At 49.5% G+C, this 12,464-nt stretch overlaps 1 protein-coding gene across 4 annotated transcripts in view; it reads right to left on the bottom strand.

Annotated features, from left to right (window-relative positions):
• Nucleotides 1–12,464, bottom strand: part of SHANK2 (SH3 and multiple ankyrin repeat domains 2) — a 630,917-nt gene that overhangs the window by 603,594 nt on the left and 14,859 nt on the right. For all 4 annotated transcript variants that reach the window (XM_077115405.1, XM_077115406.1, XM_077115407.1 and 1 more), the window contains exon 2: nucleotides 1,663–1,762. The gene's annotated coding sequence lies outside the window, so the exon portion shown is untranslated. The remainder of the gene's footprint in view (nucleotides 1–1,662; nucleotides 1,763–12,464) is intronic.

Raw genomic sequence — 12,464 nt, 5'->3', positions numbered from 1 at the left:
CGTGTCTTACCTCAAGGGGCCCCTTTCCGTGGAGATACCCAGAGGAGGTCAGAGGGGTTTGGTGCAAAATGGGAGCTCGGGGAAGCACCATTTGACTGGGAACCAACTACATCCAGCGCCCTTCCAAATGCAGAAATGCAAATGGCATCCCGGGCTCAAGCGCTGCCTCCAGCCACCAGCTGTTTTTGGGCAAGTCCACGTCCCAAGCAGAGGCAGCTGAATATTGACAGCTTCCCACGGTTCAACCGGGCACCGGGACCTGTCGCTCACTCCTCTCCTAGTAAACGTGGACAAATCTCACTCTCTCTGAGCCTGCTCCTGCCTCTGAAACAAAGGTGGACCCCATCCTCCACTAGAATCACACACTCTCGGACACATCCATTTGGTGCCTCTCCACTAAATGTCAAGAATGCCAGGCGCCATGTGTCATGCCAGGGTCCAAAGCTAAGTGGCTGCAGACAAGGGAACGGTATCTGCAAAGCCCTGCAGATGAGACGGTGGGGCTGCGGGGACAGGGCCCTGCACGGAGCCCCTGCTAGGCGAGGGAAGAAAGAGGCTGGAGAAGAAGCTCAGAGCCTTTGGAGGGACACAGGTGGGTGCACGGAAGGGTTTAACAAGGGGAACGATAGGATCTGGACTTGATTTCCTAAAGGACTAGAGGACGTGGAGGCAGGAAAAACAGTTCAGAGGTCCCCCCAACTCCAGAGTCGACTATGGCCAGGATGGGGGGGCAGGGGGCCTAAACTGGACACTCCTCTTGCCTGCTGTGCCTATCCTCCAAGGGTGAAACGCATCTTACTCTTTTAATATACGAAGTACAGACGTACATCCAGTACACAAGCAGATACAGTATCTCTGGGCTAGTAAAAATTGGAGGGAAATGTCTAAAAAGCCTTCTTAGGTGGACAAAGATGGGAAAAAGTGTGGGAAACTCTGCAGAGTGGCTTCTGGATTGCACACTGAGCATTTTATGGTCCCCCGCGCACCAGGCCACGCCGGAAGTTAGGGCTGCCACTAAAACAAGCCTTGCGGGGGTCAGCCGGGGCTGGTTTCAGCCTCATGGCGTCCATGTGACCTCAAGCAAGGGACACAGCACCTGGGAGCCGGGCCCACCCCTGAGAACAACCACCACTTCATTTTCTTCACAGGGTCGGTCGTGCAAAAATCGACGTTAAGGCCCCACTCGGCGTGTGAGGACCTTAAGCACGTGTTGCATGTGAAATACCGACGACACACAAGTGTGCAAATGAAGGGGGGTTAGGGGACACACAGGCAGGGGGCTCAGGGCAGTCTCTGTGCTGGCGAACACACAGGCCATGGCGTCCCCCCTCCTTGCCACCCCCAACACCCAGATGAACCCCAGGCCGAGCCTCTGAACCGCCCCCGACCTGGCGAGTGGGACGCCTGGGAGTATGGGGGCAAAGCCAGGGCCTTGGAATCCCCTCACGGTCACTCTTGCGGGGCGCCAAGAGGCAGCCCGGTCCCCCCAGCACCGAGGACAAGCCCGCCACACTCTCCCCACACCGACCAAGCACGCGGGGTCCAGCCACAAGGACCTGGCTGTCCCCTGGCCACGGGTACAATGGGAGGAGAGCAGACAAGCCATGGCACTGACCACTGCCCTGCAGGTGACCCGGAGAGGGGGAACGCATGGAAACTCACCAGAGGTGGCGGCAGACCGAGCCCCGCACAAGGCTCCCTAGGGCAGGTGCCGTCTGTGCTCCAGGTAGCCGAGGCTGGGACACCGGGGAGGTTTCCAGAACTGCAAAGACAGGAGACACGGCATGGTGAGAGGCAGGCAGCTGAGAGGTGGAATGCTAAAGCTCCAGGCGGACCCTGAGCCTTTCCTTATCCCTGCCACTAAGACCAACGACAAACCCTGGACCCTGCCTGTGACACGCACAGACACACAAGAGAGATGTTGAGCACGGAGGGGACAGAGCAGCGGCTGGCAGTGAGCTCTTGGGGCTTCCTCCTGCCGCAGCACCTGGCCCGAGAGAACCCAGAAGTGCCAACCAGAGCAGACGGAAAGTTAGCCAGCACCAATCTCCTCGCTCAAGTCCGAGGACGCCTAACGAAGCAAGGCTCTTAGATAACGTGGGAGTTAGGGTCAGGTGTCACCTGGGCCAGGTGATGGGGCCCTGTTCTGCAGACCTGAATGATGAGCACGTGAAACTCATCTATGGCTGATCACATCTGCAGTCGGCTAAGGGAGACGCCTTCTGCAATGTGTTTAACTTACTTGACTGGAGGCTTAGAAGAGAGACGTCAGAAGGGAGCTGAAGGTAGCACAGCCCAAGCAGCTCAGCACATCGGGCGGCTCAGCCTCAACATCTGCGGCTGCAGAAAGCAACCGTCCCGGAGAAAGCTGTCTGACCTCAGAGGCTGGGAGAGAAGCCCGTGGACACTGCCCTGTGCCTTCACGGGTCAGAGAGAACCTCGGGGGAAAGCTAGCTGCTTTTCCTCTGAAAAGCTATATGTTTTCAACTAAATAAATTCCCTTTTATTAGAAGCCAATCCATCTCCCGTGTGCTGCATTCTGGCAGCTCTGGCAGCCTTCAGCAGATAATAACCCACTCGACAAACACGATGGAGAAGCTGGTCCCTTGCCCAGTCAGGGCAGAAACAAAGACCAGTGCAGAGCCCCGACGGCCACCCCCCGAGACTGCAATGGGGTGTCCCACCCGCCCCGAGGGTGGGGTCCAACGAGGCAAAGGGGGAAGCCATCCTTCCACGCCTGTGGCACTCCGGGAAGCGGGCCATGATGGGGTACCCCGGGGGCAGGGTGAGTCGGGACGTCCACCAACACCCAACAACAATGGGCGTCAGCACCGCGGGGAGCTGGACACCCCGTCCCTGCCCTGTGGAATCAAGGAGTCCCCCCTTCCCCAACCTGGAAGCCCCGTGGAAAATCACGATTCCACCCCCACCAGGTGGGAGGGTGGGGAGTGACACGAGGTCTCCAGGAAACGACAAGGCGCTGAAAGGAAAGGGATGGGAAAAGACACCTTACACAAACATGAATCAAAGGAAAGCAGGGATGATACTATCAGATAAAGTAATAATAGCAGATAAAGCAGACTTCAGAGCACAGAAAATTTCCAGAGACAAGAGAGGGACATTACATGATAAAAGGAGCAACCCACCCAGACGATCCAGCGACCTAACTGCGGGCGTCAGAAGACGGCGAACAAAATACGTGAAGCCAGACTGACGGAACTGAGAAGAGAAACGGACAAATCGACGAGAAGGGTTGGAATCTTCACACTGCCCTCTCACCCACTGAGAGCACGATCAGAGAAAACACCAGCAGGACACACAACCCTGCAGCACCAACAACGCACAGACTTGGGCGCCCGGCGGTTCAGTGGTGGACTGCTCACCGTGCAGGCGGGGACCCGGGTTCGAGTCCCGGACCGTGCACCCCCCAAAAAAACAAGGACAACCAGCAGTCTCGAGGTGATACATTCAGAACAGTCCACCCAACAGCACGATGTATGTTCTTCTCAAGTGGCCACAACAAATACTCCAAGATAGACCAAATCCAGAGCCAGAAAACAAACCTCAACAAATACCCAGAGGTGAAAGAATAAAGAGTGTGTTCTCTGATCACATGGAATCCAATGAGAAATCAATAACAGAAGGGAATCAGGAAAGTCTTCAAACACTTATAAAATAAACTTCTAAATAATTTACAGCTTAAAGAAGAGGTTTCAAGGGAAATAAAAAAAATGAATAGGATTGAATAAAATTTTAAAAATCAAAATTAGGGGAGACAGCAAAAGCATGACTAAGAGGGAAACAGTGTAAAATGCATACATTAGAAAAGATAAGTCTCAAAGCAAAGTCTAAGCAGCCACCTCAAGAAGTTAGGAAAAGAAGAGCAAAATAAATGCAAAGCTAGCAAAAGGGAGGAAATAAACATAAGAGCAGAAATCAATGACATTGAAAAGAGAAAAACAGTAGAGAGAAATCAATGAAACAATGAGTTGGCCCCTTGAAAAGATCAATAAAATTGACAAAATTCTAAGACTGACAAAGAAGAGAAAAGGCACAAATTACAAATATCATGAAGGAACCAAGGAATATTATGACAGACTCTGCAGGCATCAAAAGTATAATAAGCATCTATACAAACAATTCTACACGTACAGACTTGTCCATGTAGTCAGAATAATGGCTCAAAAACGCAAACTACCACAACTCACAGAATATAAAATAGACACCTTGACTAGTCCTATAACCATTAAGAAAATTAAATTTGCAATTTAAAATCTCTCAAAAAAGAAATCTCCAGATCCAAATGCTTCCACTGGAGACATCTATGACACATTTAAAGAATTAATGCCAATTCTCCACAATCTTCCAGATAGGCTTCCGGAAAACAGAACAGGAGACAATGCTTCTCAATTCATTTTATGGGGCAAATATTACCCTGGTACCAAAACAAGGCAAATGGAGAACCCAAAGGAAAACTACAGACCAACAGCCCACATGAATATCAGCTTAAAAATCCTTAACGAAATATTAGAAACAGAATGCCAAGCAGAGCTGACTGCAGGGATGGAAGCCTTGTGCAATATTCAAAACTCACTGTTAATCAATTCTATCAGCAGGCTAAAGGAGAAAATCACGTGATCATATCCATCTAGGCAGAAAAAGGACTCGACAAAACAACGACATTCATGATAAAACCTCTCTTGAAAACAGGAAGAAGGAACTTTCTCAACTGGAAAAAGAATGTCTAACAAAAATCTTTAGCCAACATCATACTTCATGGTGAATGGCCGAATGTTTCCCCCCTCTAAGATCAGGAGCAAGGCAAGGTTGGCCATTTTCACAGGTCTCATTTGAACACAGTGCTAGAAGTTCCAGCAAGTGCAATGAGGCAGGGAAAGGAAATTAATTAAGGATAATTCGGCCTACAAACTGGAAAGGATGGCATGAAACCGTCGCTTTTTGAGGATGACATGATTATAGAAGATGCCAAGGAATCTACCAAAGAACTCCTAAAACTAATAAGTGAACTCGGCAAGGTTGCAGGATACAAGATTAATACATAAAAATAAATTTTACTTCCACAAACTTGCAATGAACATGTAGACACCAAAATTAAAATATATACAATACCACGTAAAACTGCTCCCCAAGAAAGAAAATACTTAAGTGCAAATCTAACAAAACATGCACAAGACTTGTGCACTGAAATCAACAGAGTTGGCGAAGGTCATCAGAGAAGAAAGGAGTAAGGAATAAATGGACTGACTATACATAGCCTCAGACTGTTCAAGTCCACGTGGCAAATAAGCTGATTCTCCCCAAACTGATATACAGGTTCAGTGCAATTCCTACCAAAACCCCAGCAAGAATTTTGTACATATACGTTATTCTACAATGCGTGTATAAGTGCAAAACAAAACAAAACAAAAATATCTAGAGCAGCTAAAACGGTTTTGAAAAAGAAGAAAATAGGAGGAGTTAGTACCAATTCCTGTCCTTTGATACAGCTATAGTAATCAAGACAGTGCGGTATTTATTGGTGGAGGGACAGACTCCTCACTCAGAGACGTAATACAGAACACAGAAAAAGACCCTCATAAAGCGCCCCACTGAGTTGTGACAAAGATGTTGTGTGTGCTGGTTTGAAAGGAAGCATGCCCCCTAAAAAAAAAGCCATGTTTTAATATAAATCCCATTTCATAAAGGTAGAATAATCCCTATTCAATACTGTATGCTTGAAACTGTAATCAGATCATCTCCCTGGATGATGTGATTTAGTCAAGAGTGGTTGTTAAACTGGATTAGGGGACGACATGTCTCCACCCATTTGGGTGGGTCTTGATTAGTTTCTGAAGTCCTATAAAAGAGGAAACATTTTGGAGAGGGAGATTCAGAGAGAGCAGAGGAGAACGACACAGCCACGAGAAGCAGAGTTCACCAGCCAGTGACCTCTGGAGATGAAGAAGGAAAATGCCTCCTGGGGAACTTCTTGAAACAGGAAGCCAGGAGAAGAAACTAGCAGATGACGCCGTGTTCGCCATGTGCCCTTCCAGCTGAGAGAGGAGCCCTGACCGTGTTCACCATGTGCCTTTCCAGATGAGAGAGAAACCCTGAACTTCATTGGCCTTCTTGAACCAAGGTATCTTTCCCTGGATGCCTTTGATTGGACATTTCTATAGACTTGTTGTAACTGGGACATTTTCTCGGCCTTAGAACTGTAAACTAGCAACTCATTAAATTCCCCTTGTTAAAAGCCATCCTGTTTCTGGTATATTGCACTCCAGCAGCTAGCAAACTAGAACATTGTGGTAGTTAAGATTCAGGTGTCAACTTGGCCAGGTGAAGGTGCCTAGTTCTGTTGCTGTGGACATGAGCCAATGGCATGTGACCTTCATCTGTTGTTGATGACATCTGCAGTCGACTAGGAGGTGTGCCTGCTGCAACAAATGATTTTTAATTGGCTGGTGCTTAAATGAGACTCAACGTAGCACAGCCCAAGCAGCTCGGCATACCTCATCTCAGCACTCGCAGCTCAGCCCAGGCCTTCAGAGATGCAGAAAAGAATCACCCCAGGAAAAACTGTTGGAACTCAGAGGCCTGGAGAGAAGGCCAGCAGAGACCACCCTGTGCCTTCCCACGTAAGAAAGAACCTCCATGGAAAGTTAGCTGCCTTTCCTCTGAAGAACTAACAAAATAAATCCCCTTTTATTAAAAGCCAATCAGTTTCTGGTGTGCTGCATTCCGGTAGCTACCAAACTAGAACAGATGTCAAAGGAACCCAGGGAAGAAAGAAAGGCTACTCAACAAATGGTGCAGAAGCAATGAGACATCCATAAGCGAAGTAATAACTTCGACTGAAGTCTCACAACTTTCACAAAATTAGCTCAACAGATTTAAAATGTAAAACTATAAAACTCTTAGGAAAAAAAAAACTTAGGAAAAAAATTTTAGGAACTGAAGACTAGGCAAACAGTTCTTAGACTTGATACCAAAAGTGTGATCCATAAAAGGAAAACTCGGTATACTAGACATCATTAAATTAAAAACTTTTGCTCTGTGAAAGACTTTGTTGAGAGGATAAAAAGATTGGGAATAAATATTTGCATACCCCACATCCAACAAAAGACTAATGGTAGAATACATAAAGAACTCTCATAACTCAACAGTAAAAATAGGAATCCAGTTAAAAGGCCAAAAGACATTTTTTTTTAAGATGTACAGATCAGAACTGAAAAGATATTCAACATCATTAGCCATTAGGGAAATGTGCATTAAAACCACAGTGGGATGTGACTAACCACATATCAGAAGGGCTAAAATACAAAACAGTGACAACACCAAATGCTGGTGAGGATGCAGGGAAACTCGCCTGCATCATGGTCGGAAGTAAACTGGCACTGCCACTCCGGAATACATTTAAGTGGTTTCTTAAGAAACTAAACAGGCAGTTACCATATAAGCCAGAGCCAGCAATACCAGGCAGCTCCTCCAGAGAAAGGAAGAGTCACCTTCACACCCAGTAGCCCACATGGTTGTTTACAGTAGCTTTATGTGTAACACCCCCAAACTAGAAACAGCTGAGATGTCCTCCAACAGGGAGATGCTCACACAAACAGTGGTTTAGCCACACCACAAAAATGACTCAGCAGTAAAAAGGAGCAGGTTATCCACACATGCAACAACCCAGAGGAATCTCCCAAGAGTCTGGTGGAAAGAAAAAAAAAAAAAACAGTCCTAAAAGGTTACTCACTCTCTAGTCCCATTTCCATAAAATTCTCACAGTGACACGGTTACAGAAATGGGGAGATGAGCCGTTGCTGGGGTGAAGGCAGAGGTGGGAAGGAGGAGGAGGGGTGTGCTCACATAACGGGTCCCTGCGGTGACCGTGCCTGTGTCCTGACTGCGTCACCGTCGCTCCCCAGGCTTGATGCCATCCTACGTGACGCTGCACAAGATCCATAAGATGTCAGCACTGGGGGTTGGGTGGAGTGAGAGAAGGCATGTGGTCCTCTCTGTTATTACTGCTTACCACTGCAGGAGCATCTACAAACAAAAGTACTGTGCGGAAAACACAAACGAAAAACTGAAACAGAGCTACCACCTGGCCCGGCAACTCCACAGCTAGGGATCCACCTGAGAAAAATAAACACATACACCCCCACAAACTTGCGCTCGAATGCTCAGAGCGGCAACTCATGACAACCAAATGGTGGAAGGGATGCACATGCTTATCAACAAATCAACGGACACGCAAAATGTGGTCCAGTCATACAGAGGAATAGTACTCAGCCATAAAAAGGAAGGACATACTGATATGTGCTACCCCGTGGATGAACACTCTGGTCAGTGAAAGAGGCCAGGCACAAAGCACCACCTATCATATGATGCCACTTGTGTGAAATGCCCAGAATGAGCAAATCCATAGAGAAGGAAAGTAGCCTGGGTTTTGCCAGGGGCTGGGGGACAGGAAAAGGGGAGTGACGGCTTGGTGGGTACAGGATTTGTTTGAAAGGGGATAAAAGTGTTCTGAAATTAGATTGCGGTGATGGTTGCACCCTTTGAATATTCTTGTTTTAAAAAAGAGCACTGAATTGTACACTTTACAGGATGAATTGCAGGGCGTGTGAATTATATCTCCAAAAACTGTTTAAAGAAGTGACGAGGTTTGCGTTCACTTTAACGGCATCCACTGAAGAGGGACCCTCCTCCTCACCAGAGAATAACGAACTCATTGAACCACCTGAAGACGTTCGCCTCTGATGACTGACGTCTCTATATTTTAGAAATGCTCAGCACTCCGAGGAGACTGAGATGCTCACTGGAAGGCCCTCTGGAACGGCTCGGTATAGTGCTGGGATCAGGCGGTATCCTGGGCTGCAGGTCAGGAGGGCGGGCGAGAGCTGGGGTGACCTGCCGCTGGCCGTGAGCCCCAGCAGACGCCCCACCCGGGCTGGGGACCCTGTCCTGGTGCACCCTGCAATTCCGCTCACCAGCAGTCTGAGTTCCAGCTAATTCCATGCTCTCTGCTGTGATGAGGGACGGCAGATGCCACCTGCCCGGAGCCTGGCAGTTTAAGTGAGCAGGCAGGGGAGGGCTCTGGGGCTCCGAGGCCCAGCCCCAGGACCCCACAAATGGAGGACAGCCGTCAGTGCAGTCTCCTCCAGAAAAGCAGCCCAGATGGGGTAGAGTGGGGGGCCCAGGCGAGCAGAACTTCTGACTCTAAGCAGCTCACGACCGAACGGGATCCACTCCAGGAGGAAGAGGGAAAACGAAGATGAAAGTAGGACAGGCATGAGGGAGTAAGGGAAACAACCCTCAATCTTCAGTGTTGGCCAAAGCAACCTCCCAGGGGACCCCGACACCGCCCGGTGGGGAGTGGCCCAAGTGTGGACAGGAAAACGTTCTCCTACGCGCTTCTGTAGACACCGCCTCTTCAGCAGGGTCTACGCTGTGGCCGAGCGCCGGAGCTGCAGAAATGGGACTTTATCTGACTCGCCCACTCTCTGGATGAGGAAACCGAGGCTCAGGGCTCCACGGGGGGCTAAAGCGAGACCTTCGGCTCCTATTTCAAGCTGCTCAGCTTCCCCCAGGAAATCAGGAATGTGCCGGAAGGCCACTGTGGGAAGGGGAGCAAGTCCAACTCCAGGTGGCTTCCTCCAAGTCTAATAAGCACACGCAACTCTCCTCGACCCCCAGCTCAGTTACAGGAGAGAGACACAGTGCACACAAACATGATCTTGGTAACAGTTACCATGTAAGACTATTCAGAAACAAAATGAACGTATTAATTATGCCTGCAAGCCCAACCACAGAACACAGAGCACGGCAAGCCACTGGGCACTGAGACCCAAGCCGGCGGCTCTGTGGCCATGCGAGCAGGAGCTACTCCAGGAGGGAAGGTGAGGGCAGGGGCAGCTGCCCGAGGGGCTTCGCTGGGGTGGGCACTGCCTGCAGAAACGCTGAGGCTCCTGCTAGGTTGTGACAGCAAGGGCTCCACTCTGTTGCAGCTGTACCCCATCCACACTCTGGGGGAGTCCTCTCCCACGTCGGCTCTGGACCTGGTCGGCCACCTGGACACAGCCACGCCAACAGCAAAGAGACAGGAGCAAGTGTGTGGCCTGCAGACTGGAGTTTGCTCTCTCTCGCTTGGGAATGCTGCAGCCACCAAGTGAACGAGCCCAGGCTGACCACTGGATGAGGAGAGAAAGAAGCCCATCACCCTGTCGCTCTGCCACTACAGCCAACCCCAGGCATGGCACAGGAGAGCCCAGGTGAGAACAGAAACATCTAGCTGTGTCCACCTCAAATGGTCAATTTGCAGAATTGTAAGCTCAATAAATCAGGGGACTGGCAAACTCCAGTCCGTCAGCCAAATCCAACCCACTGCCTCTTTTTTGCAAACAAAGTTTTATTGGAACATGGCTGGGCCCATTCATTTATGTATTTTTTCCACACTGCAGTGGGAGAGTTGAACCAAAGTGGTGTGGTCCGAACGCCCAAAATATTTTCTATCTGGCGTTAAAATAAAGAGCTGTTCTTTTACCCCAAGGTTTGGGATGTTTGTTACGCAGCAAAGCTCACTGCTACAGTCCTTAATTTAATACCTACTTATTAGGTGCGTCTCATCCTCTCCATTGTACAGGTCGGCAAACTGAGGGTCACAGCTAAGGGAGCAGATGGCAAACCAGGATTTTAACCTGGGTTTTCTCCCAGCAAAGGCCCAGCCTCCACCACAGCACAGGCTTTATATGCAGGGCTCCTTATTGGACTACTCACATAAATAACTATTCCATGCCCCCTCCCCAGGCCCCTCCCATCCCCCCTGCCCAATAAGAGATGGCAGGATAAAATCTGAAATGAACAAAGCTTCACACCTGTCAAGAAAATCCATCTGACAGCCAAGAGGGACGACACGGAATAACAACACCATCTGCTCCCAGCCCAGGTGCCGGAAGGGGCCACCCAGCAACCTGGTCCTTGCACACGGGGGTGAGGAAGGGCCCCCCGGCCTGCCCCAGCCGCCAGGACCTCCTCTCGAGCCAAGCCTCCGCGGGAACCCATAGCCCCGTCCAGAGACTCTGCAGAGAAGAGGTGGAGGCTGGAGTCCCCCTGTCCCTAGGCCCCCTGTCCTGCCACCAGGGCCTGTGCGGGCATCCAAGCTTCCAGCGGGGCACAGGGAGGCAGCTGCGCCCAACAGGCGGTTGACACTTGCCATGTGCCCGGGGAGTGGGTCTCGTCCAAGTTAGATGAAGCCAAACCTGACAACAGTAGCAGCTGGCAATACATGGGTGCCGTCCAACATCTTGAAGCTCCATAAATTCTAACTCAAGTTTCATAGCTACCTGTGAGACCATCATAACCTCTCCCCAAGGTGAGGCTGCTGAGACCCAGGAGTGTCCAGGTGACGAAGTGCAGGACTGCTGGCCACCATGCAGACGACATGCAGGCACCTCGGGGGGTCCCAAACACCCCCTGAGCCCCAGCCTGGCCTGAGCCACAGGCTCCCCAAGGTCAGCCCCCGGGGCCTGGAGAAGGGAGCCCCAAAATATCACCTGCTTCATCTTTGCCATAAAGTGGAGTCATTTGCTACATGGCTAATTGAAGTTTAGGGGATATCCAGATAGCAAAGCTTCTGTTAAAGCTAAGATAAATGATGGATTTAGAGCTCAGATCAACAGATCAGTGGGAGAAAACAGAGAGCCCCCAAATCAATGCCAAATAAATCAGGGAGCTGGTGCACGATGGAGGGGGCAGGACAGCTGTCTGGACTGTGGCAAATTGCTCTGTGCAGAGAAGATAAATTAGGCCCCTGTCTTATACTAGACACACGAAAAAGTCCACATGGATAAAAGAAAAATTTAAAGCAAAAACATGACAATTATTAGAAGAGAATATAGGAAAGTATCTCAAGACAATGGGTAGGGGTGACTTGGGAAAACAAAGATTAATTTGACCATCTGAAAACATTAAACTTATGCATCACAGAAGGCAGCTAGTGCAAAACAAAAGTATAAGTCAGACCAGGTTAAAGCTGTATCCAGAATATATAAAGAGCTTCCACAAGTCAATAAGAAGCAGATACATGATCCAACATAAAGATGGGCAAATTCAGAAAAGGGAATCAAGTGGTCAACCAACAGGAAGATGCTGCTGTGAATCAGGGAAAATGCAAGCTGCAGTGAGATACCCTTTCACACCTACCAAACTGGCAAAAATCACAAGTACAACAACACAAAGTGTTGGTGAGGATGGGGGACATGAGTTCTGTCTCCGTGTGTGTGGGATTATAACTCCATACCAGCCCCCTGGAGCACCTGTGAAAGCCGAGAGTGTGCACCCAGGCCACACACCCAGCAACTTCCCTTATAAGGGTCTATCCAGACAAGCACTAGCTCTGAAGAAAAAGCTCACTGCAGCATCGTGTGAAAGTGCAAAACCCTGAAGAGACGAAATATCAGCAGGAG

This window comes from Tamandua tetradactyla, chromosome 9, assembly GCF_023851605.1.
Source record: "Tamandua tetradactyla isolate mTamTet1 chromosome 9, mTamTet1.pri, whole genome shotgun sequence".
Lineage (NCBI taxonomy): Eukaryota > Metazoa > Chordata > Mammalia > Pilosa > Myrmecophagidae > Tamandua > Tamandua tetradactyla.
The sequence above is the reverse complement of the archived record's forward strand: the minus strand, read 5'-3'. Positions and strand labels throughout refer to the sequence as shown.